The 27,098-nt window shown below is 52.3% G+C and overlaps 1 protein-coding gene across 4 annotated transcripts in view; it reads right to left on the minus strand.

Annotated features, from left to right (window-relative positions):
• TSPAN9 (tetraspanin 9) overlaps positions 1-27,098 on the minus strand; it is a 196,701-nt gene that overhangs the window by 160,282 nt on the left and 9,321 nt on the right. The window lies entirely within an intron of this gene.

Here is a 27,098-nt window from a genome sequence, read left to right on the forward strand (position 1 = left end):
CGAAAATCAACTCACAATGGGTCTGGAATCTAAACCTAAGACCTGAAACCATCAAATTACCAGAGGAAAACATATAGGAACACTGCAAGACAGTGGCATAGGTAAAGACTTCTTGGATAAGACTACAGAAGCACAGGCAGTTAAAGCAAAAATTGACAAATGGAATTACATCAAACTAAGAAGCTTCAGCACAGCAAAGAAAACATTCAACAAAGTGAAGAGAAAACGACAGAACGGGAGAAACACTGCTAACCACACACTGATAAAGGACTAATATCCAGAACATACAAGCAACTCAAGAAACTCAACAACAACCAAACAACCCAGTTAAGAAAAGGTATGAACAGGCATTTTTCTAAGGATGAAATACAAATGGGGTGCCAGCACTGTGGTGTAACAGGTTAAGCCACTGCTGCAACACAGGCATCCCATATGTTCAAGTCCTGGGTGCTCCACTTCCAATCCCAGCTTCCTGCTAATGTGCCGAGGAAAGCAAATGAAGACAGCCAAAGTCCTTGGGCCAATGTGGGAGTCCTGGATGAAGCTCTGGGCTTTGGCCCGGCCCACCCCTGGCCATTGAGGCCATTTGGGGAGTGAACCAACAGGTGGAAGATCTCTCTCTCTCTCTCTCTCCCCCCCCCAACTCTGTCTTTCAAATAAATAAAATAAATAATAAAAAAAGAAATACAAATGACCAACAGATACAAGAAAAATGTTCAAGATCACTAGCCATCAGGGAAATGCAAATAAAATCGCAATGATGTCTTACCTCATCCCAGTTAGAATGGTTAGCATCCAAAAGTCAAAAAATAACAAATGCTGGTAAGGATGTGGAGAAAAAGGTACCCTAATACACTGCTTGTGGTAATGTAAACTGGTACAACCATGTGGAAGACAGTATGGAGAACTGCAGAAATCTGAAACTAGATCTACCATACAACTCAGCCATCCCACTCCTAGGAATTTACCCACAGGAACTGACATCATCTTATGAAAGAGTTACTTGCACCCTTATATTTATAGCAGCTCAATTCTCCATAGCTAGGATAGGCAGTGAACTGAGACGTCCACCAGCTGATGACTGAATAAAGGAAATGTGGTGTATATACATGATGGGCTACTGCTCAGCCATAAGGAAGAATGAACTCATGTCTTCTGCAACAAAATGAATGCAACTGGAGATCACTATGCTTAGTGAAATAAGCCAGATACAAAAAGACAAATATCAGGTTTCCTCTGACTTGTGGTAGCTAATATATAGAATACCAAAAAGTACTATATAGGAGTGAAAATGGACATCTTAGGATTTGAAGAATGTTTTCAGCCCTGGTCTATTCCTGTTGAGCAGTGGGCTTTTTTTGTTGTTGTTACTGAACTCTTTATTTATTTATTTATTTACTTATTTTTACTTGTTGAACTCTTTATTCAGTGCAGCATTAAGCCTACGATTATAAATTAAATTAAAAATGTTATTACAAAAAGAGGAGGAGGGGGAAGGGGAGGGGAAGGGACGAGTGGGGGGGAGGGGGAAGGGGAACGGGGGAGGGAGGAGGGGAGAGGAAGAGGAAGACACTTGTGAAAAGGCACTAAAAGGACTAGAAGGAGCCGCCAAGGCTGCAGTGCAAAGTGCTGACTGTGTGCTAACCGTGCACCTGGTGCCCCAAGAAGATGGAACGTGGGACAATTCAACACTTAAAAAAATATGCATGGTGGCTGGTGCTGTGGTGCAGATTAAGCCACCGCTTGTCACACCAGCATGCCCTGTCGGCGTGCTGGTTCAAGTCCCTGCTGCTGCCCTACTTCTGATCCAATCCAGCTCTCTGCTCACGCACCCAAGAAGGCAGCAGAAGACAACCAAGTACCTGGACCCCTGCTACCCATGTGGGAGAGCAGCAAGCAGTTCCTGGCTTCTGGTTTCCACCAAGCTGTTCGGACATGCAGGCGGTGAACCAGCAGATAAAAGCGCGCGCACTCGCTCGCTCTCTCTCTCAGTGTCTCTCTCTCTGTTGCTCTGTCACTGCTCCCAATGTCTGGAAGGTGTCTCCACAGCTACCCCAGGAGTACTCCCCAGCTCTCCCACGGTCTCCACTACACAGAACTTACCAGAGGAGCTCTCCCTCGCCAGCACCCCTCCCCCACTCTGCCCTGCACACCCTGAGCCTCCACGCAGCTCCCCGGGATGGGCAGGTACGTGCTGCTAACTGGCTGTCACACTAGCAGAGATGCTCAGGAGGGCAGGAACTTTGCTTCACCGCCATATTCCCAGTGCCAGAGCTGACACACAGTGAGCTCTCTGTGAATATTCACGGAATCTACACACACACAGAACACCCCCAGGAAACATCAGGTCTAAAGGCCCTTGTGACCTTGGGCAAGCTGTCCCTCCATGGCTCTGGATCCTTATTTGTGAAATGGAAATAATAAAAGTGGGTACATAGGTAACAGCATGATTGTTAGCAGCATCTTTCTGGGTTACAGGTTTATGTTGTAGCATGCATTCAAGGAGCAGTTCTTAAACACAAGGAGCCCTCCATACACTCAGGTCCCATACCCATGAGTTTTTCACCTGCAGATTTATTTAACTGTGGATCAAAAATATTTTGTCTGTACTCAACAAGGACAGACTTTCTTTCTGGTCATTATTCCCTACACAACATGCTGTAACAACGATTTACAAAGCATTTACACTGTACTAGGAGTTGGAAGTAACCTAGAAGGGCCAGCACTGTGACGGAGCAGGTAAGCCACCACCTACAGCCTGAGTTCGAGCTGCTCCACTTCCGATCCAGCTCCCTGATGATATATCTGGGAAAGCAGTGGAGGACTGACCCAGTCCTTGGCCCCCTGCACGCACGTGGGAGACCTGGATGAAGCTCCTGGCTCCTGGCTTCAGCATGGCCCAGACCCAGCCATTGCGACTAATTGAGGAGTGCACCAGCAGATGGAAGATCTCCCCGCCCCCCTCTGTAACTCTGCCTCTCAAATAAATAAATAAATAAATAAATGTTTTTTACAAAAGAAGTAAGCTGGAGATGACTGAAGCATGCAGGAGGACAGGGTAGCTTCCATGGATGAGGAAGCCCGAGCACCCAAGGAATTTAGTGTCCTCAGGGTGGGAAGCCATCCCTGCAGACACTGTGGGACCACTGCACAGGTCTCATTTCATCCTCATAAACCCTGAGCTGGGACTATGAATGATTACAAATTCTCCTGGGGACAGATAGATAAAGAAACTGAAACTCAGAGACACTATGCAAAGTGCCCACAATCACACGGTAAGTAAGCGACAGAACTGGAATTCAAGCCTGGCAGTATGAAGCCTCTGAGGTCTACGTCCCTTCCTCTATACCTAACTGCAAACTACAAACGCCATGGGCAGCAGGAGAGAGCAGGGCTGGCCCAGGGGGCATCTGGGAAGTGTGCACAAGGAAGTGGGGTCAGGATTGCGTTCTGAAGGAGCAGAAGGACTTAGGAGGGGAAGAAGGTCATTCTAGACCCAAAAAAAGTGGAGGGCAAGCCGTTCTTTCCCCCAAGAGGGCATCGCAAGATGGACAAGGACAGACAACAGCAGAATCATGGAACTCATGCATATGAAACCTAAGATGCATCAGGTCCAACCAGGTGTTTTACAGAGCAAGGAACTGAGTCCACGGTGCTGGAGCAACCCACGAAAGGCTGTGCAGGCGCTGGTGCATCCCTTCTGAACTGGACACTTCCTTGTTCTTACTTATTCCATTCCTCCTTAAAAACTAGAGAGGCAGGGGCAGGTGTTTGGTGCAGCACATAAGACACCATTTGAGATGCCTGCATAGCCAACCACATTAGAGTTCCTGGGTGCAGGTCCTGGCTGCACTCACGATTCCAGCTTCCCCAGAACCCACACCCTGGGAGGCAGCAGTGACGGCTCAAGTGCTTGGGTAACTGTCACCCACAGGGAGACCTGGATTGAGTTCCAGGGTCCTGGTTTCAACCTGGACCAGCCCTGGCTGTCGCAGGTTTTTGGAGAAGGAACCAGCAGACAGAATGTGTATGTGTGTGTTGCTCTGCCTTTCAAAGAAGTAAAAATAAATGAATAAAACTGAAATATAATTAGAGAAGTAGGGTAGAGGTTTAGCTGGTTAAGATGCTGGTTAAGAAGTCCCCATCTCACACAGGAGTACCGGATTCAACGCCCAGTTCTGGTTCCTGGGTCCAGCTCCTGACTCCAGCATCCTGCCAGTGCAGAGCGTGGGAGGTAGTGACAATGACTCGAGTAACTGGGTTCCTGCCACTCATGTGGGAGACCTGGATTGAGTTTCCAGCTCCTGGCTTCAGCCCCAGCTGAGACCCAGCCATTGCAGACATTTGAAAAGTGAACCAGTGGATGGGAATGCTCTCTCACACTTGTGTTCTCACTCTTGCTGCCTCTCAAATTAAGAGAGCGAGCGAGTGAGTGAGCGAGAGAGAGAGAAAGCTCACTACAGCCAGAAGAGGCCAATGTAGCCAGGGTCCACACCACTAGTTCATTAGTCTCACATGGAATGGGTTCAGTCAAGAAATGCTGACACAGCAGAACGGAGCATGACCCTGCTTTGTGTTTAACTTTTGTTCTTTCTATTCAGCCATCCTAGTGTGTTTTTTAAAGATTTACTTTATTTATCTGAAAGGCAGAGTTACAGAAAGAAAGGGGAAAACAGAGAGACCTTCCATCACTGGTTCACTCCCCAAAAGGCTGTAATGGCCAGGACTGGGTCAGGCTGAAGCCGGGAGCCCAGCACTCCATCTGGGTCTCCCACATGGGTAGCAAAGGCCCAAGTACTTCGGTTGTGTTCCACTGCTTTCCCAGCCGCATCAGCGGGGAGCTAGATCAGAAGTAGAACAGCTGGGATGAGAACCAGGGATCATATGGGATGCAGGCATCAGAGGTGGCGGCCTAACCCGCTGCAACACAGCACTGGCCCAGCCGTCCTCATACTTAGCAGGCACAGCTATAGGCACAGAGGGTCCTGCTGCAAACATACCCCACACAGTGAATGTCCCTTCCTTCCCCACAGCGGCTCAAGCAAAACACCCCCATCTGTTAAAAGCAAGAAGTGAGGGCAACTCAAGGAACCAACTGTGTTCTGGCTAAAGCTGCTCAGAAACAGGGGCACTCACCTCTGCTGCCACCCCACACCTCATACCCCAGGAGACTTTTTAAGGCATAAATCCCTATTTCAAAGACAGCAGAGGGGGCCGGCACTGTGGCATAGTGGGTAAAGCCACTGTCTGCAGTGCCGGCAGCCCATATGGGCACCAGTTGGAGTCTAGGCTGCTCCACTTCCCATCCAGCTCTCTGCTATGGCCTGGGCAAGCAGTAGAAGATGGCCCAAGTCCTTGGGCCCCCGCACCTGTGTGGGAGATGCAGAAGAAGTTCCTGGCTCCTGGCTTCAGACTGGCGCAGCTCCAGCCACTGCGGCCATCTGGGGAGTGAACCAGCGGATGGAAGACCTCTCTCTCTCTCTCTGCCTCTCTGTAACTGTGCCTTTTAAATAAATAAATAAACCTTAAAAAAAATAGCAGAAAGATTGAGAATAGCAACATGACTGCAGAGGTCAGAAGGAAAGAGGACTAACGCTAACTGACCCTCAAGAAGCTGAATCCCAAGGCATCTCCGAAAGGATTCGCCCCAGGAGGGGCTGCCAAGGGAAGGGTGGGCAGGAAGTCTGCTGTCGACCCAGGCCCACTCCCAAGCTCTCCCCGCTTCCCTCTCCTCCAGTGGCAGAAGACCCGGAAGTGGGATTCTCTGGGGAGCAGCTGAAGCAGAGGTCTGGGGGCAGGAAAAGCGAGCCCAGGGAAAAGAGGGCTTCAAGGTTAGGTACAGAAGGCAGGGACCCCTGTGTGGCCCTGGCCCACTTCCTCCATCAGGCTCCAGAGCACAGGGAGTCCCTCTTGGATCTTCTGAGTGGATGAGAGGAGCCTTCTCTAGGGAATCCCAAGAGCTCAAGAAAAAAACACCTAAGATCCTAACTCAGTGGGCTCCTAACCTGAACAGGCCAGCCAGGCAACCCTCCCCGAGGCCCATGCCTTCCAAAGACCTTCTTAATTTTTTAAAGAAGACCTTAATTTTCTATAATGCTTTCCTTTTTTTTAATTTATTTATTTGCAAGGCAGAGAGATTTTCCATCTGCTGGTTCACCCTCCAAATACTCGTAATAGCCAGGGCTCCGCCAGGCCAAAGCCAGGAGCCAGGAACTCAATCCAGGTAACCCAATGACTGGAGTCATCATCGGCTGCCTCCCAGGATACACACGGCAGGAAGCTGGAATTGGGAACAGAGCCAGGACTGGAACTCAGACATTCCAACGTCGACGTGGACATCCCGAGTGGCATCTTAACAGATGCACAAAACACCTGCCCCACATCAAAGATCTTTATGCTGCTTCACTCAAATGAAAGACTTCCAAGGATTACTAGACTTCAGAAGAAATCCTGTCACAGGGAGACAGAAAACACACCCGCCCACATGTTGTAAGAACTGTGAGAAAGAATGCATCCTTCCAAAAATAGACCTATCATTACCATCACAGAGAAGTAAGAGACGATATTGTAGCCATGAAACCAAACAGGTGCCACACAAGAGGACTATGTAGGAAACATGAAATCTCTTAGAAATTGAAAATATGCTGACTAAAAAAACTCCCAGAAGTCAGGGAGACAGAGCTGAAGAAACTTCCCAAGAAAGGAAGGGAGAAGAACAGAAATATGTAGAGTCAAGAAAACCTTCCTGGGTGAAATAATGTGTGTTTCAAGATGAAGGAATCCACTGGCTAAAAGTTCATCCACGACAAGGCACGTCACATACGTGACACATCACACATCAAAGGCAGGCGGAAGACTTCGCCAGGGTCTGCCTTCACTTTTTATTTTTTTAATGTCAGAGAGAGAGAGAGAGAGAGAGAGGGCTTCCATCTGCTGGTTTACTCCCAAAATGCTTGTAACATTCAGGGCCTGACCCTTGCACTCCATCCAGGTTTCAAATGTGGGTGGCAGGGACCTAAGTCCTTAAGCCACCATCTTCTGCCTGCATGGTGTGCATTAGCAGGAAGCTAGAACCCGAAGCAGAGCCAGTATTCAAACCCAGGCCTCCAACATTGGATGCAGGCATCCCAAGCGGTGACTTAACCACTAGACCAAATGCCTGCATATAGATGTCTAGCTTGAGTAGAAGCAGAGAGAAAAACCATGCTGCCTACAAAGGAATTAAGATGAATGGCACTGAGGCTTTTCAACAGTAACCCAAGAATTTAAAAGAAAGTGAAACAATACTCAGCACACATTCATATACACATCCACATGAGAGGAGAGCGAGCTAGAGTGAGATCCTGGGCTGGCATTGCGATGTCATCCCCTGTGACGCTGGAATCCCATACTGAAACACCAGTTCAAGTACCAGCTGCTATGCTTCCTTTCCAGTTCCCTGCTAAGATGCTTGGGGAGGCATCAAAAAATAACCCAAGTCCTTGAGCCCCTGCCATTCACATGGGAGGCCCAGATGGAGTTCCCGGCTCCTGGCTTTGCCCTGACCTAGCTCTAGCCATTGTGGCCACTGGGGAGTAAACCAGCAAATGGAAAATCTCTATCTATCTCTCCTCTGTCACTCTACTTTTCAAATAAATAAAATAAATCTTCAAAAAAAAAAAAAAAAAACACCTTAGAGGCCGGCGCCACGGCTCACTAGGCTAATCCTCCGCCTGCAGCGCCGGCACATCGGGTTCTAGTCCCGGTTGACGCTGAATTCTGTCCTGGTTGCTCCTCTTCCAGTCCAGCTCTCTGCTGTGGCCAGGGAGTGCAGTGGAGGATGGCCCAAGTGCTTGGGCCCTGCACCCACATGGGAGACCAAGAGAAGCACCTGGTTCCTGGCTTTGGATCAGCGCAGTGCGCCAGCCGCAGTGTGCTGGCCGCGGTGGCCATTGTGGGGTGAACCAATGAAAAAGGAAGACCTTTCTCTCTGTCTCTCTCTCTCACTGTCCACTCTGCCTGTCAAAAAAAAAAAAAAAAAAAAAAAACCTCCTTAGATCCTATACCAAGCCAAAATATCAATAAATGTGAATGTATGAAGAATCCTAAGATTTGTAAGGTCAATGAATACAACTAGTGCCTACTGCTACGCTACACACCCTGCACCGCCTCACCCTGTGGTGCACTGCACGCACTGTGTTGTGAACACCAGATCCCTCACTGCCTATCCCAGTAGATTCAAGCATAGAGGAGGTGTCATTCCTCCCGATACCTTCAGCAGTGACTTAAGAAAGGCCCCCGCCCAGCAAGGTGGGGCGGGCAGAGTGGAACAGAAGGCGATGGCATCTACACTGAGCTCTCACGGTAAGTGAAGGAACACAATGTTGGCCCAGGCAGCAGACGTATGCGTACAGGCCTGGGGACCCATCAATCAGACAAGAGTCCCGGGTGGCATTTGACATTCAAGCCAGGAACAAATGAAATTCACACATGAGCAGCATTTGTGGGATTACCAGGTAGCACCAGGCACCAGGGTGCATGTTAATCACCTTTCCTGGAACAAGGGATAAGCAAATAAATAAAATAACAACCCATCTGCAAAGAAAGTATGGGGAGACACTGAGGCATGAGGCTGGCTCTGGGTGGGATGTAAAAGGTCTTTGGACAGGGCACCAGTTCTGTCCCGGTTGCTCCTCTTCCAGTCCAGCTCTCTGCTGTGGCCCGGGAGTGCAGTGGAGGATGGCCCAAGTGCTTGGGCCCTGCACCCTCATAGGAGACCAGGAGGAAGCACCTGGCTCCTGGCTTCGGATCGGCGCAGCACACCAGCCATAGCGGCCATTTGGGGGTGAACCAACAGAAAGAAGACCTTTCTCTGTCTCTCTCTCTAACTCTGCCTGTTAAAAAAATAAATAAAATAAAATAAATTTAAAGGACTTTGGAGAAGCCTGGTCATCCTAGAGGGCACAGAGCACCAAGAAGTCAGTGCCCTAAGATGAAGGAGGAGCCAGACCTAACAAGAGGCCCCCCAAAACACCTGGGATAGAAGGGCTGGGCTGGGATAGGGTCTGCTGTACTTAGTCCCTTCCTCCCAGACAGCCCTGTGGAAGGTAGAGCTTTAAGGCTCAAAAGGAGTGTGGGGCAATTGGGCTGGAAAACACAGTCTAAGGCTCTAGGCTGCCCCTTCCCTGCTCAGCCTGCTGGGCCAGCCTCCGATTTTCATGCAGATTGTCACTTGCTGGATTTCAAGGTCAGGAGAAACCGTCAGGAATGAGGAACAGCCAGCCCTTCCACCACCCTAACTCCAATGCAGGGAGGCAGCTCTGTAGACAGAGCCCCCTGGGCGCCTCCCTCCCCCACTCCCCTCAGAGAGAGGCTCGGCTCCAGTCTAATTGGATTTCCACAGCCCCGTGATGATTTCGTGCTCTGCGGTAGCAGCGGCCGCGGCGGTGCTGGTGGTGTTGGCGGCGGAGGCAGTGAGGTTTCTGAAATAGAAACAAAGTCAAGGGCCTGATTGCTTTGCTTCTGTGGCTGGGAACCCGCCGGGATCAGAGCAGCCAAGAAGGAGACCGTCCTTCCCCAAACGGCTCCCTTTCCACGGTGCTGAGCAACGCCAACCCTGTCCCCAGGGCCCCTGCGGCCCCACAGCCAAGGTCTTGGTTCTGCTGATGGTACATATCCAAGGTCAGGCTAATTCTCAGCTCCAGTGCAGGGACCCAGGGCCTTGCTGGTGCAACAAAGCCCCAGAACCCAGCAGGAGTGTTGCCTTCTCTCCCTTTAGGGCATTCCCCACGTCCCACCACTGGTCCTCCATCTTGTTCATCTCACAGATGCAACACCTCTCAGGCTGAGGACCCCAGAATACCGGCCCCCGCCTGGCTCTCACATCTCTGCAAATTCTCTCTCCTGTATAACACAAGGTGGGTAAACTGAGGCACAGGGTGGGGAAGGCTGAGTCAGGACCATGAGGACTCCACTGCTGTCAGAAGCTCTCGTGCCACATCAAAAGCTGCCAGCTGCTGGTACCTGTCTCTAACACAGGCGTCCCAAATATCTCCCTGTGGGCCTGGGAGGGCCAACACAGGGGTGATCTGGGCACAGGAGCGTGTGTGAGAGCCACACTGTGAAAAGCACTGGTGTGTGCAGGAGTGTGTGAGGGGGTAAGATGGAAGGGAATGAGGGCATGTGTGCCAGTGTGTGCACTGCAGGCATGGCTGTGCGTGAAGGCAGAAGCGTGAGTGCGCACAAGCACACTTGACAGCACGAGTACACGTGAGCTGAAGTGTGTGTACGCATGTGTGCATATGTGTGCATGCACACGCCTGTGTCTCGAAGTGTTCACAAAGCAGACCCTGGGCCCCCAGGGACCACATTCACTCCTTGAAAGCTACCAGATCAGACACTGAAGAGTGTGGTTAGTATAGAAGGAACTGCCTCTAAATCCAGAACTGCACAGCCCCCTAGCTCCCACCCCCCTCCCACCGCCCACTCAAGGATGCGCCCAGGTCTCAGCTCCTGGGGCCCCTCCCTCGCTCCAGTCCAGCCGCACTGACCTGAATTTCTAGACCCTGTAGCACTTTTCTTAAAAACAAGGGATAAGCCTGCTCACTTCCTCGGGGAGCAATAAATAAGAGGATTATGGAAGAGACAATCTGAACTACTGGGAGAGGGGGCAGATAAAATATGGGACGCGTTGGCCCAGACTTTACTCAGAAAGAGAGGGAGGCTCTTGCCCCAGGGAGGGGCAGGCTCGCCGGCAGGGGTGCAGGGCCCAGGTCAGTAGCAGAAATCTCGGGTCTCTCAAAGACTCAGGGTCTCCATGGGCCCACGGGGCTGCTGTCTGCAGATGGGCACACATTCCACTCCCAAGCAGCCTTCCCTCATCTGGAAGCCATTTGCTCTTCCTGCCACCAAATGAGCGAGCTCCAGCAGAGAGCCTAGCCCTCTACCCCCGTGCTGGCGACCAGCCTGACCCCCGAGAGTGGCCACAGCACAGGGTCAGCCGGGGCGTCACACACAGACACGCACTCACTGCTGTCCTCAACAATCACTCCCTTGTCCCTGAAAACGTGGACGACAGGCCACAGCACAACCCACGCGGGCTGACGGCCAGGTCCACCGCCTTCTCCCTGTGCCCTTGCACAAAATGCCCAACTCCTCCTAACCTCGATCTCCTCCTGAATAACATGGCGACAAAGCCATCGTGAGGATTTGATGAGAGGCGCGCGCCGAGAGTCCGCCCTGTGCTGGGCACACCCTAAGCACCTGACAGGCAACACCCACTCGTGCTGCGGGCGCTCAGTGGCTTCTCTACAGAGTAGACACCGCGACCCCTCGGACGTGCAGAGCAGCTCTGCCAATCCTCTGCCCAATCCCTCCAGTAGCTCCCACCATGAAGCTAAAGCCCCGAAGATGGCTGCAAGGTCCCCCTTGTGAGCTGAGCCCCGTGATTTTCCCCCGGCTCACTTCACTCCAGCTGGACTGGCCTTCCATGAGCCCGGCAGGCTCCTACCTCAGGGCCTTTGCATCTCTTGTCCCTCAAAGCCCTGGGATCACCTCCCCCAGACACTCACAGGGCTCACTCCATGGCCTGCTTCCATGGTCCCTCCTTGTGTGTCCTCTCTTCAGTAAGGCCTCTGACCCCACCCTCCTACCGCCTCCCCGTCCCATCACCATCCTGCTGGTCTACACAGCACTTGTACCACCTGATACATGTAGGTCTTCCCCACTTGTAGTCTGTCTCCTCCACCCAAACATATGTGCCTGGGGGTGGAGACTGTTTTTCCCTCCTCAATCCCCAGAGCCCCCCACAGTGCCTGGCCCAGAGGATCCCCTCCAACACCTGTGGACTGAATGAGCTGTGGGACCCCGAGACTGAACACAGCACAGCTAGGAGGCTCGGGCGCCTGCTCTGACAAAAACCATCCTCAGGTCAGTGCCAGGGGACTGCGCCACTGAGACGACCTCTTGGGAGATGCTGGGGTCCCTGGCATGGCAGGCAGCCTTACAGAAATGGAAAATGGAAGCCCTCAAAACTGGCTCACATACGGGCACCCCCCCCCCCAAGGCCAACTTCTAGTCCCAGGTGGGAGGCCCAGAGTAGTAAGAGGAGACCACAGAGACAGGCAGAGACACAGCTGCAGCCTGGAAGAAGCCGGCTGGGAGTGGTGCGGGATCCTCAGATGGGCACACCCTGTCCTAGTCCCTGCCCCCCGTCCTGGGGCCTGGGACCCACCGTACACCATGTGTGCTCAGTAAATGACTGGCAAGAGCACAGAAGAGCATATCCCATGCAGAGAACAGGAAGGTAACCACCACTAACGACCTGCGTAAGATCGCAGATGACCCAACAGAATGCAGACGACAGCTACCGTGGATAACGTTGCAAAAATAGGGCATGTGTTTCCATCACAGTCAAGTGCGTTCTGGGGCTCCACCGAGGAGCTGGTGAAGACAGCCAAGGGGAATGGCGGACAAGTTCCAGAAATTTCTTTTCAGTGAATGCATTTAAGACATAGGCCAGATCACTACAGACAATGATGGAACGCACATAGCTACAACACAGTAGATCATGGCCAAAGGCATGGGTCCTTCACTTACGATGGGTTACATCTCAATAAACCCACAGCTGAGAACTGAGAACATCCTAAGTGGAACATGCATTTAGTAAACCCAACCTATCAGGCTGCAAAGCCTAACCTAGCCTCGCCTTGACCATGCTCTGAGCGCTCATATCAGCCTAACGCAGAGCCCATCGGGTAAAAAGGCTGTGTCTAATGCAATTGATCCAACACTGAAATGAAAGCGGAAAACACCATAGTTGTACAAGTACACTTTCACACCATCATAAAGTTTAAAAATCCTCAGCCATTCTAAGTTGGGGACTGCCTCTATCATTGTATTCATGAGCGTTCTGACACCCCCAGTGGAACAAGCTGGAATCTAGAAGGTACAGCACTTAGGTTCTGGGAGAGTCTCCCCTCTGACAGCACTTGGCCTTGGCACGCTGCTCTGCCACTGCAACTCGCCAAGCACCATCCTGGCCACGTGGATGCTGGGACCCATTCAGTCATTCGGCAAACACTGGCTGGGTGATGGCCTTGTACTAAAGGCCTTTCTAGACCCAGCAGTGCATCCAGTGAGCAACGCCCCTACATTCCCAGAGCCCCTTCCCTGTGGGGGCCCTGACCTTGGGAGCCCAGGTGCGTTCAGGCTCCAGCCCTGTAGACACAACCAGCCCTCAAATAACACGACCTTGACCTCCTCTGCCTATGGGAAAGAAGATTCTCGCCTGCAAAGGCCTCTAACATTTGCTGAGGAAGACACCAAGTCCACACCCTTCAGGACATGCAAGCGAGTCCAGGAGGTCAGCGGCCTTGAACACGAAGGAAGTCCTGCGAGTGAGCCCTTCCTCCCGCTCCCCTGCAAAGTCATTATTCTTCCCATTCTGCAGACGGAGAAACCAAGGCTTCACTCACATCAAACTTGTCTGGCTAAGAGGAGCACAGCACCCCGGGTCCCCAGCTCAAGAGCACTCCCATCCCCATATACACAATGGTGCCTGGCTGGGCAGGGCTCAGGGGTCGAGAACACACCAAGAAGGCTCACAAGAGCTTAAGGTCACAGCCCTAGCCCCAGGGCCCACCCCACACTGTGACTCACCCCTGGGCTCAGCCAGGCACGGCAGAAACAGTGAGGGGCCAGGCAGGAGCCACGGACTTCCAGAGCAGACAAGAAGTGACCCTTCAAAGGCTCCTTCCACAGAGAGGCTGCGCACCTGTGCTGGGGAAGCCCAAGACTTGCCCCTGCCAAGGAGGTCTCTTGGCTCATGACCCCTCTGCTCTACCCACCCCACGGGAGCTGCAGACCCACCCATGCTTCCTAGAGAGAACTCATCTGCAACTCCCTCGAGGCCATCTTAAAAACTGGCAAATCCAGCTGCTTAGCGCATCTCTCAGGGCGGGAATCTGGCCCAGCAGCCAGGACTGTTGTCCCACATCCAGGTGCCTGGATTCCATTCCCACCTCCAGCTCCTGACTCCAGCCTCCTGCTAGTGCAGAACCTGGATGTAGCAGTCGTGGTTCAAGGAGTTGGACTGCTTCGCATGGGAAACCTGGATTGAGTTTCCAGCTCCTAGCTTTGTCCTGCCTAGCCCAGCAGATGGGACTGTTCTGTCTCTCACATAAATAAACAAACAAAAATGTAAATAAAATAAAGAGTCTCCCAAGAAATCTGCAAGCACCACCAGTCACGAGGCCTCCACAGTGTGCAACACCCTGTCCCAGACCCAGTGGAACGACTTCTTAGGAGCTTACAGTCCAGGGACGAGGGAGGCTCCAGAAGAGACAGCAGGGGCTGGCACTGTGGTGCAGAGGGTTGTGTGGCACAGTGTGTTAAGCCACTGTCTGCAATGCCAGTGTCCCATACAAGTGCTGGTTCAAGTCCCCCTGCTCAACTTCTGATCCAGCTCCCTGCTTAATGTGCCTAGGAAAGCAGCAAAAGATGGCCTGAGTGCTTGGGCCCCTGCCATCCACATGGGAGACCCAGATAGAGTTTCTGGTTCCTGGCTCTGTCCTGGCTCAGCCATGACCGAGAAATAGCCATTTGGGGAATCAACCAGCAGATGGAACCTCTCTCTCTCTCTCTTACTTTTTCTCTCTGTAACTCTGCCTTTCAAATAAACAAAATTCTTTAAAAAAAAAAAAAACAGGGAAAGGAAGACACAAGACCCAGAGCATCAAGCAATGAACAGGTCAAGAGTGGCCATGGCTGTCCAGGACAATGTCCACGAGCACTGAGATGCAGCCAGGCCGCTGTGCAGGCAGGCAGGAGGTGGGGGGGACAATGAGAAGGCCAGAGTTCTCCTCTGTCTCAAAGGCACTGTGTGTTCAAATGCAGGAGACAGGACAAGGGCACAACATAAGGGGCCAGCCCCGACCACTGGGGAGCCAGGCAGCCTGCAATCAGCATGATGAAGACAAGCACAGACCAGAGGCAGGACAGCAGACACTTGCTAGGTCCCCAGGAAGAGTGTGTGTGTGTGTGTGTGTGTGTGTGTGTGTATAGGTTGACAAGGGGATGAATCATGGATCTCAAAGGGAAGACTAAGACTTCAAGTAGAATTATATCTAGGAGATGATCTCACACAAGATCATATCTGATCTCACAATCCCTAACTCAACAGACACTGGGCCAGACACGGGTCTGTGCCAAAATCCCACCACAAACAGGGAGCTTGCTCCCTCCCCAGGTCGCCAGGTGCCCACGCCTCTGCCGGTTGACACTGTTAGAAAGCTCATCCCGGCCCTGGATGCCAATCTGATCTGTGGAGTCCTCCCCCACAGATCCTAGGTTTGGCCCTCAATCCTACCTCTGTTGGAAAAAAAATACTACTATGCCACTCCCATAGCACTCCATGAAAATAAGTCCCAGAAAAAATGAACATTCCCAAATCATTCATCTAAGTCCCATGTCATGTAGCTTCTGCCACCCTGCCAGGCTCCCTGCTCTGGATGAATTCTGACTTGCCAGCATCCCAACCAGAATTCAGTAAACCCAGTTTCAGCTGGGATCTGAACTCCTGTACACCGGGACCCCCACCCAGGACCTAGCAACCAGGTGGCATGGTTAGCTTCTGTTTTCTTCTACTCACTCACATTTACTCATCCTGTCAACAAATGTTAGCTGCCTTCCACATTCCAGGCACTAGGCCAGGTATAAGGGATAATGAGAAAAATGGTTTCTCAGGTCAGGCGTTTGGAGTGTGGGTTTAAGTCTCAGCTACACTCCCCAGTTCCAGCCTCCTGCCAGTGCACACCCATAGAGACAACAGGTGGTAATGGCTCAAGTACTTGGGTCCCTGACACCCAAGTGAAAGACCTGGATGGAGCTCTGGCTCTGGCTTCGGCCTGGCCCAGCCCTAGCTGTGGCAGTCATTCAGGGAAACACAGAACCAGAGGATGGAAGATCTTTCTCTCTCCCTGCCTTTCAAGCGAATAAAAATAAACTTTTTAAATTGTCTTTAAAGATAAAGAAAAATGCCTTCTTATCTTTGTACTTAAAGAGACAACTAATTTGAAGAGATTAAAACAAAAGCATAATTTAAAACTATGGGGAAAGACCACGTTGTTCACAAGGTCTTGTGGGAGTGCTTTTTAGGGACACTCACCCCAGTGGGGAAAGGTGATGCCCAAGCTGAATCTTAAATTAACGCAGGACTCCTGCTGACAGCGGAGGAGAAGCAGCAGGCCCTGGGTTCACCTCCACCCCCCACAATTAAAAACCTGCAAAGAATGCATAAAACCACTTCAGACACTGGACAACAGGCAGCCAGGACTGTAACTGCTGAGAGGGGACAAAGGAGGTGAATCCTGTGATTGCCCAAGCACCTGCCTGGCTGCAACCTCCAGACAGTGGCTCAGGGAGAAGGAATCCAAACGGAGTCAGTGCTCTTGCCAGGCGAAGGAGACAGAAATCAGAGCTCACCCAGCCCAGATGTACAGTGCAGGACAAAGGAAGGAGGGGAGAGCATGGAGACATTTGCGCAAGAGTCCCCGGCATCTGGGCTGGTATGTATTTTTGAGGGGTAAAATGCCACCAGGCCAGAAAAAAGAACCACTGGAGGGCAACAGGCCAACAAGCCAGAAAGAGTTCACATTGCCACCAGCACGGGTGGAGAGAACTCACCAAATACGAGGCATTCAGCAGGCCTTAGAAGGGTACTGCCTTCGGAGTGAGGCTAAATTAGCCCCAAAGTCCGCTCTAGATCCACCCTAACAAAGCTTAAAAACAAACCTCAACACATGAAACTGATCCCAAGTAATTTAGATGCATGTCAGGATGAAGTACAATCCTATTCAGAGAAACACAACAAAACCCAGCACCACTCAACATTAAACTCACAATGTCCAGCAACCAATCAAATTGGCATGCTCTCAAGGAAGCTGAAAAACATGGCCCTTGAGTTAAATAAAAACATGGCACAGTAGGGTTAAGCCGCCACAATGCCAGCATTCCATACGTATGCCAGTTTATGTTCCAGCTGCTGCACTTCTGATCCAGCTCCCTGATAATGCACCTGGGAAAGCGGTAGAAGATGGTCCAAGTGCTGGGGCCCCTGCACTCACACGGGAGACCCGGATGAAGCTCCTAGCTTCAGCCTAGCCTGAATGTCGCAGCCATCTGGGGAATGAACCAACAGACGGAAGATACCTCTCTCTCTCCCACCCTCCCTCCCTCCCCCTCTTTCTCTCTCTGTGTATGTGTGTGTGTCCCTCTCTCCGTAACTCCACCTTTCAAGTAATCTTTTCTTTAAAAAAAAGGGGGGGGGGGGGCAGCGCTGTGGCATAGCAGGTAAAGCCACTGCCTGTAGTGCCAGCATCCCATATGGGCTCCAGTTCAAGTCCCGGCTGCTCTACTTCCAATCCAGCTCTCTGCTGTGCCTGGGAAAGCAGTAGAAGATGGCTCAAGTCCTTGGGCCCCTGCTCTCACATGGGAGACCCAGAGGAAGCTCTTGGCAACTGGCTTCGGGTCAGCCCAGTTCCGGTCATTACGACCATTTGGGGAGCGAGACAGTGGATGGAAGATCTGTCTCTCCCTTTCTCTCTCTCTGCCTCTCTGTAAGTCTGCCTTTCAAATAAATAATAAATAAATCTTTTTTTTAAAGGCCCATAACCAGAAGAAAAATAAAGCAGAACTTACCCAAAAATGATAGTGACGATGAAATCAGTAGACAAGGATTAAAAAAACAGGTGTGATAAGTAGAGTCCTATGGTCAAGCATATAGAGGAAAACATAAACGTAACGATGAGAGAAATAATCAAAAGACAAATGGGACCTCTACAGGTAAAAATTCAGTATTTTAAAGTGAAAAATATACTCAAGGGGATTAATTAGCAACTGATTCAGATGCTGCAGGAGGAAAGATCGGTGCACTTGAAGACAGCATTAGAAACGACCCAAAGTGAAGCCCAGAAAGAAAAATGATGGAAAGAAAATCACCAAGACACAGGCAACTAGAGGACAATAGGAAAGGGTCTACTATCCATATAACCAGAGGAGAGGGGATGGAAAGACAAACACCAGATGAAACAATGCAGGATTGGGGGGGGGGGGGGCCCTCCACGCAAGGGGGGGGGCAGCCTGCATGGTGGGAGAGGAGGAGGGGCTACAAGGAGTCTGGCATTATAGACCGTCACCACGAACAAGTGCAGCAAACAGAACAGGGACACTTGAGCCCTTCGGCTGCCCACTCCGTGGGGTGCGGGAGAACAGTAGACCTTGTCAGGACCGAGACAGGGGCAACAGAAACATCCAGTCCATCCGAGGAGGGCCTGCATCTCCCACGCCTGTAAGCAGTTAACCCTTGGTGCAGAAAGGGCCACAAACTCCTCACCTTATACCTGAGAACCTCTGACACCCAGAGAAGTGACACGGCCTGCCTAGGACCAGCTGGGGCCCTGACTCTTCTCACGGACCCACTCTGCCTGCCACAGTCCACCTGCCCTCTGGCACTCTGCACTGCTCTGGACGGTGGCTGGAGTATGCACACCCGTGTCCACCGCAGCTCCTCCAGGGCAAACAGGGCCTCCCGGCATCGCAGAGGCCTGAACCACCACAGAGTGGCTGCTCCCCTGGCATTTCCCCCATATGCACTGCACAACCAGGGAGTCTGGGACGAGAGCTCCCTGAGGTCTGGAAGCCAAGCCATGGGGCCCTTGCCTAAGACAGACACCACCAGGCAACTCCCCAAGAGGCAGGGGCCGGGCTGGAAGAGACATTCCTCTGGGCTCTAAGTCCTGGTCCCTATCAGATTGGCCCTGGGCCAGGCACTGTGCTTGCCCCCACCTCCTCCAGGCAGGAAGGAGAGGAAGAGGAAGTTGTTTTGGACTTTCCTTCTCCTCCTCCCCCGACAGTCACCCTCCCTCAGCCCCATCTTTGTGTGGGCTCTGGGTAGGGCAGCACCTCTTCCCAGGGTTAAGAATGAGCAAATTCTTGGGCTATTCCTGGAGCCTCGATTCTTATCGTCCTTCCATTCTGGTCAGTTCTGAGAGGCCAGTGGCCAGGAATGCCAGAGAAATCTGAGCCCGGCCCACCTGACCCAAAATAACCCCACACGTGCCTCTCCCAAGTCCGCACAGATCTGGCCATTTTGGGTTCGTGTTTTCCTCCAAGGCCGCCTTACACACAGGGTGCGGGGAACTCTGAGATGCTCCTGGGAGTGGCTGGGTAGGGGAAGCAGGCCTGGGTGAGGGAGGAGAGAGAAGAGGCACGATCCAGGCCAGGATCTAGGAAGCCTGCATCTGGCTGCCTCTGCTCACTTCTGGATGTACTAGGAAATCTGCCTCAGTTTCCCCAAGTGTGGAACTTCCAACCAGTGGGTGCCTCTTCCTTTGCCTTCCTCTATCTCTTTCGGGAAGGTAGCTTAACCCTCACTCCCAAAGCCGAGAGCACTTTCATAAAAAGCTCCATGGGGCCAGCACTGTGGCATAGTGGGTAAGGCCACCACCTGGAGTGCCATCATTCCATATGGGTGCCAGTTTGTGTCCTGGCTGCTCCACTTCCAATCCAACTCTCTGCTATGGCCTGGGGAAGCAGTAGAAGATGGCCCAAGTCCTTGAGCCCCTGCACCTGTGTGGGAGACCCGGAAGAAGTTCCTGGCTCCTGGCTTCGGATCAGTGCCACTCCAACCATTGCAGCCATCTGGGAAGACCTCTCTCTCTCTCTCTCTCTTTGCCTCTCCTCTCTTTGTGTAACTCTGACTTTCAAATAAAAAAAAAAAAAAGAAGAAGAAGAAGAAAAAGCTCCAACAACCCTGCCTCCTCCCCTAGAGACTTCAAACTCCCACAATTACAAAAGTGGATTTTTGGCCGGCGCCGCGGCTCACTAGGCTAATCCTCCGCCTAGCGGCGCCGGCACACCGGGTTCTAGTCCCGGTCGGGGCGCCGGATTCTGTCCCGGTTGCCCCTCTTCCAGGCCAGCTCTCTGCTGTGGTCAGGGAGTGCAGTGGAGGATGGCCCAAGTCCTTGGACCCTGCACCCCATGGGAGACCAGGATAAGTACCTGGCTCCTGCCATCGGATCAGCGCAGTGCGCCGGCCGCAGCGCGCTGGCAGCAGCGGCCATTGGAGGGTGAACCAACGGCAAAGGAAGACCTTTCTCTCTGTCTCTCTCTCTCACTGTCCACTCTGCCTGTCAAAAAAAAAAAAAAAAAAAAAAAAAGTGGATTTTTTTTTTGAAAGGCAAAGATACAGATGGGCAGAGATATAGCAATCTCCTATCTGCTGGTTCATGCCCCAAACACTCACAACAGTCAGAGCTAAGCCAGGCCAAAACCAGGAGTTCAATCCAAGTTTCCCATGTGGGCGGCAGGGACCTACACACTTAAGCCATCATCTGCAGCAGGAAACTGGAACAGGGAGCAGAGCTGAGCCTCAAAGCCTAGAATTCAGACATGGGATGCAGTCATCCCATGCAGTGTCTTAATGGTGGCACCCAGCACCCACCCTGTGAAAATTCAAGGTGTTAAACCAAGCACATTGGGGCTGGCGCTGTGGCGCAGTGGGTTAATGCCCTGGCCTGAGGCGCCAGCATCCCATATGGGTGCCGGTTCGAGTCCCGGCTGCTCCTCTTCCAATCCAGCTCTCTGCTGTGGCCTGGAAGGGCAATGGAGGATGGCCCGGATCCTTGGGCCCCTGCACCCGTGTGGGAGACCCGGAAGAGACTCCTGGCTTCGGATTGGCTCAGCTCTGGCCATGTGGCTATCTGGGGAGATAACCAGCGCATGGAGGACCTCTTTCTCTCTCTCTCTGCCTCTCTCTCTGTGTGTAACTCTGACTTTCAAATAAATAAATAAATCTTAAAAAAAAAAACAAGCACACGCTCTCAACTGTCATGAGGAAATGGTCGCGATTAGGGACACATTTCTTTTCTGATCATTAAGTGCAGTATTCATTCTTTAAGAAATATCTGTGTGCCCAAGAGATGCCAGGTGACGAGAAAACAGAAAAAACAGCAGCAAAAGGAACAGCAAGGCCTCAGCTCTCCCAAAGGAAGAGAGACGATGTGCAACGAGAGGTTTAACAAGTGAGGCATTAGTGACAGCCCTGCCCATCAGAGAACACCAGCAAAGGCTGCAGGAGTCCTGAGCCTGGAACTCAGCTCTCCGGGCAGCGCAAACACAAACTGTTTGGAGTCCTGAGGAGTAGGATGCATGGGGATGGCTGCACAATCTGCCACAGGCCAGTCCCTGGACCACTGGGTTTAGAATATGGCAGCACCTATGCCTTGGTCCAGACATGAATCAAGAAGGCATTAAGGGGGCCAGCACTGTGGTGTAGTAAGCTAAGCCTCTGCCTACAGCACAAGCATCCCATACAGACACCAGTTCAAGTCCAAAGCTGCTCCTCTTCTGATCCAGCTCCCTGCTAATGGCCTGGGAAGGCAGTGTAAGATAGCCCAAGTCCTTGGGCCGCTGTACCCACACAGGAGACTCAGAAGAGGCTCCTGGTTTCGGATCGGCCCAGCTACGGCTGTTGCAGCCATTTGGGGAGTGAACCAGCAAATGAAAGACCTTTCTCTCTGTCTGTCTCTCTCTCTCTGTAGCTCTACCTCTCAAATAAGTAAATAAAAATTAAAAAAAAAAAAGGAAGAATGCATTAAAGGGGCAGGTGTTTGGAATAACAGTTAAAACACTACTTGGGACACTCGCATCACACAATGGAGTAACTGGATAAGTCCCAGCTCTGTTCCCAATTCTAGCTTCCTGCTAACGCACACCCTGGGAGCCAGGGGCAGTTGGTGATGGCTCAGCTGTCTGGGTCCCTGGCGCCCATGTGTGAGATTCAGATTGGGCTCATGGCTCATGGGCACTTAAGGAGTGAGCCAGCAGATAAGATTCCGCCAAGCCCCCACCCCTCAAATAAATAAGTAAAAACTTTAAGAGTAAGCACACAGACACTTGATTTAAAACAACCACTGCCACGAAATAGATCCGGGCTTCTCAGGTGTTCCGTAAGGCTGTGCCACCCACCCTGCAGAGCGATGCCCGTGAGGACTTCTTAGCAAATACTGGCGAGCACTGGTCGGGGAGGGCAACCCTTGGAGCCTTCTGCTCTGCGGAGCATTCGGAAAGGTTTGCAGAAGGAAAATGCTTGGGAACTCCCTTTGGAGGCAGTGCCGCAGGGAGAGGCAGCCAGGAGCCTGTGGTTGGCTCGACACCCCAGCCTCCCCAAAGATCTCACTTCCCAAATGTCTTGCAGGGGTAGCACCACAGCTGGAAAACAGGCCACCCCTGCATTTCAAGAGAAGATGCCTTGGGGCTGGCGCTGTGGCATAGCAGGTAAAGCCACCACCTGCAGTGCCAGCATCCCATATAGGTGCCGGTTCGAGTCCCGGCTGCTCCACTTCTGATCCAGCTCTCTGCTATGGCCTGGGAAAGCAGTGGAAGATGGCCCAAGGACCCCCTGCACCCGTCTGGGAGACCCAGAAGAATCTCCTGGCTCCTGGCTTCGGATCGGCACAGCTCTGGCAGTTGCAGCCATTTGGGGAGTGAACCAGCGGATGGAAGATCTTTCTCTCTCTCACTGCCTCTGCCTCTCTGTAACTCTGCCTTTCAAATAAATTAATTAATTAAAAAAATAAAAGAGAAGATGCCTGAAGACGAAAGAGCATGCACAAGAACAAACGTCCCCCGAGCGTCAGGCAACCACGCTCAAGGTGGGATGAGTTCCCCACAGTCCCTCAAAGCGTGGCTGACTCGGTTTTCTTTCCCCTCGTGTGACTCACCATCGCCTTCCTCCTTACCATCAGCAAATGTCTCTGAGCCTACCGTGCGTCGGGCACTCTTGCAATCTGCATCCGATACATCCCACACCTCCCTTCCCCACACCCGCTCACATCAGGTCAAGGGTGGCCCTGGGCAGCCGGAGCCACTGTTCCGCTTCTGCAGCTGATCCTTCCCCACCGGCCTGCAAGTGCCCAGGGACTGACTGTCTCTCACTGGGGAGCTAGAGAGCTGACCCCGCCTGTCCAATGCTCTTCCTTCCCCCACAGAGATGGCAGGCCAGGAGCGTAGCACACCAGGCTCACGCCACCCACTCAAGGACAAAGGCCTGCAGCCCAAAGAATCACCTTCCACTTTCTGCCTTGCCCCAGCGTCAGGGCCTCCCACTACAGAGCCTCTTTGCCCTCCCCAACAGCCCTCGAGGACAAGGTCCACTCTGTCCACATCAGCCGATGAGCACAGCCAGAGCCAGCAACAGTGTGTGCCCAGGAAACAGGGCTGTCATCCAGTCCCCCCAGAACTGAGGACAACTCCGTGGCTTTCTCTCTTAGTGCAAGCAGCTCTGACAACTGCTATCGCCTCCCAAAGGCCAGGGGCCTCCAAAGCATTCACAGAAAAGACAACGTGTATGACTTGGATCTTCCAACTCCAGGACTGAAAGCTTCTCCCATGTGTCGGGGTCAGTGTGAATGGGAGCTGCCCAGGGTGGGCACTCCTCAGAAGCAGAGGCCTGCCTGCCTCAGCTGTCCCAGCCTGCAGCGTCCAAGCCAAAGACCAGCTATGAGCATGCAGCAGCTCCCCCAAGCCTGGACGCAGTGGTGGTCTTGCTCACTCTCACTTGGCCAGAGAATCACCTCCCGTCACCTCCAGCCCTGGGAAAGCCAAACACATAGTCCCGAGACTGCCGCTGCTGTCCTCTTTAAAAAGCTATCCCAGGAAGCCAAGGCACAGTCCAGTAAGCACTCTTTGGGGAAGACAATCCTGGTCCCTAGAGGGACATTGAATTTGTCACACAACTGAGGATCATTGGGACAGGCAGTAGGTAAGCAGATGATGAAACTGGGGAACGTCATTTTTTATGTCAAATTCGGTACAACTGGGAGGCAGTGAGCCTTCCCAGTGGAGTTAAGGCAGGCCCATCGGGGATGGCATTGTGGCAGAGCAGTTGAGCCACCGCCTGTGACACCAGCATCCCATATGAGCACTGGTAGCTGCTCTGCTTCCAATTCAGCTCCCTGCTAACATGCCTGAGAAGGCAGCTGAGGGTGGCCCCTGCTATCCATATGGGAGACCTGGATGGAGTTCCAGGCTCCTGACTTCGACCTGGTCCAGCCCTGACTGCTGCCACCATTTAGGGAGTAAACCAGCAGATGGAAGAAGATTCTCTCTCTCTCTCTCACTCTGCCTTTCAGATAAATTAATCTTTTTTGAAAAAAGCAGGTCCCTCTTTCAAGTCCTAGACATAGAGCTCTGGCAGCACCTGTAACAATCTCATCTCCTCTTCCTACTTGGCTTGCTGCCCTCAGAGCCCACTCCCGGGTGCTGTGGGACGGAGTCCTGGGGGAATATGAGAGAACGGGACAAAACAGAAAAAGGCAGTCTGCAGCCCCAAATAGAAACAGCCGAGGGTGCACCTATCCCTACACTTGGCCGAAGCTCTCTCACCTTTCAGCCCAAAGATGCCTCAGCTCCCTGAGGAATCAGAGTGCTCGATAATCACGTTTTATTAATTGATGCTACGACTCGTGAGCATGCAGCCACGGGCAGCCAGTAACAGAGCAGGGGCGACAGGAGCAGAGCAATCAAGGATCAGAGCTGGCCTCCAGGTCTCTGCTTAGAAGGAGCTCACCTAGAGTACGCCCCGAGCTAGCAAATTCCGTGGGAGCAGGCTGTGGACCTCCATCCAGTTTTTCCAATTCCTTGACTAAAAGGAGTTGCTGAGTTTTCTTGTTTTGCCTGCGATGCCAGATTTCTCCAGGGCCTGCAGAGGCGGCCCTGCAAGTTTCCATCAGCACAGAGCTCTGGCAAGCACTGAGCCTGTAAGCTGATCAACCCTCACGAGCCCACAGTAGCACAGCGCGGTGCCCTCGAGTCACCCAGATGCTGCAGGAGCACTGCGGGGGAGGGGGGCTGTGACTTGCTGCCATGGAGCCAGGCCGCGGAACGCTCTGCTCTGGCAACGCCAGGTTTCCCAGGGCGGAGGGGAGGAGCTGGACGGCCGAGAGGCTGAGCTGCGGGCTGCTTTTCAGCCACAAAATGTTGCTTTTCCAAGAGCTGTTGAGAGGGAGCAGGGAGAAAAGCAAACACCACGGGGTTTTCAGAAGCGAAGGCCCACCGGGCCGCTGTTCCGACCTGACGATTGCACAAACCACCCGGCAGGTGTCAGGCAGAGGACGCTGGCGTGCCGGGAAGGTGAGGCTCGGCGGGGTCAGCCTGTACCTCCGGCAGACAGACAGCTGATGAATGAGCCAGGCTGGGGAGACAGCAGCCTCCAGCTGGGACCCAGGGATTCATTAACAGCCCAGGGCTCGCTCTCCCTCTGCCTCCTCCTGCCTCCCCGTCATTTGTGGCAGTTCACAAGAGGGAAGAGCTATCAAGGCAAGTGATCATAAAACTATCAAAACAGTACCTGCTGGGCAGCCCAAACATCAAGTGCCCGAAAACAAAGGGCATGGCCCGTGCATGGCGCAGACCCAGGCCCGGGGAGGAAGGCTGGTGGACAGCAGGTGCTGTATTCCTGGGGCAAAGGAATGAATGAAATCCTAGCAGAGGCCTGGACTTGGACTGTCCAGCTGGCTTTGTGCAAGAGCTGTCACTCACTGGCTCGTGTGTTTCAGAGATGCCCTGAAAACTAGCAGGGGGCACCATGGTGCCAAGCGCTGGGGCGGGAAGGGCTGACCCCTCCAGCTCCAAGAGCAGTCGACTACAAAGTCCAAACTGCTTTGCCACACAAACACCACGAATCCACCTCAAACCACACCGAAACCCAACAGGAAGACTCGAGCGTCCGGCCCTAGCCAGTGCTGACCATCTGGAGCAAGCTGAGGGCTGGAGAAGGGGGAGGGGTGCAGTCTCCCAGAGATCTGTGGGCTCTATCACCAGAGTTTCTCCTTCTGTATGTAGGGAGAGCTTGCACATCCACCCCCTGCCGTGCCTGTACACACGTCCCTTTGATGAGACAGCCAGAGGTGGGTGGAGTCTCTTCCCACCATGGCCTTCCTGCTTCTGGCGCTGTGATTTGCTTTCACCAGAGAGAAGATGATTACTGCATTTGGGCAGCTTCGGCTTCTAGCCTACATAAGGTCTCACAGATTTCATTTTCACCTCCAACGCTAGATTCCTCAATAGTGAGAAACCACGTGGAAGGGAGGGAGGCCCGGCCAGAGACAGCCTGGACTACTAGGTATGTGAGTGAGGCTCCTGTGGGCCACCCAGGCCCTGCACAGCCACCGGCTGACTGCCACCGTGTTAATAAGCTCAGGCGAGCCCAGCTGGGCCCGATCCGCACGGCTAACCCACACAGTTTCGAGTAAATAAATGGCGGTTGTGCTAATCCAGTCCATGTTAGGGTCGTCTGTCACGCCGCACAGATAATGGGTGCAAACCCGACACAGCTATTGAAAAGAATGAGGTCATTCCGTAGGCACTGATGTGGAAAGAGGGCCTAGAGAAGCTGCAAAACAGCAAGTCTAACACAATTCTATTTGTGGAAATTGACAAGATAAAAAGGTGGACGGCTACATGCTAGTCTAGCACAAAAATATCAGGACAGGATGTAAACCAAAGCATTAACAGTGATTATCTCTGAAGGGCGGGATCCTGGGTGATTTTCCCCTTTGCACAATATGTGTAATGCTTGAAAATTATAATGAGTTTGTATTGTTTTTGCAACCTTTTATGAAAAGATGCTTTTTCAAATATTCACCTTGAAGGGCCAGCATTGTGAGGCAGCAGGTTAAGTCGCCACCTGTAACGGTGGCTTCCCCTTATCAGAGTGCCTGGTTTGAGTCCCAGCTGCTCCACTTCTGATCCAGCTCCTTGCTAATGCACCTGGAAGGCAGTGGCAGATGGTCCAATGGGCCCCTGCCACCCACATGGGAGACCTGGTTGGAGTTCCTGGCTGTTGCAGGTAACTGGGGAGTGAACAGGCAGATGGAAGACCTCTCTCTCCTCTCTGATACTCTGCCTTTCAAATAAATAAATCTTTTAGAGAAAAAAAAAAAAAAAACTCCATCTTAAATTCTGCTATAAGATGAGTTTTCTTAACACGTCCCTTCCAACTTGTCACTCCTGGCTCCCCACTGCCACACTACTCCCACCCATCCCTGCAGCAGTGCAAG

Source organism: Oryctolagus cuniculus, chromosome 9 (assembly GCF_051225735.1).
Source record: "Oryctolagus cuniculus isolate XC-2025 breed Fujian yellow rabbit chromosome 9, ASM5122573v1, whole genome shotgun sequence".
NCBI classification, from domain to species: domain Eukaryota; kingdom Metazoa; phylum Chordata; class Mammalia; order Lagomorpha; family Leporidae; genus Oryctolagus; species Oryctolagus cuniculus.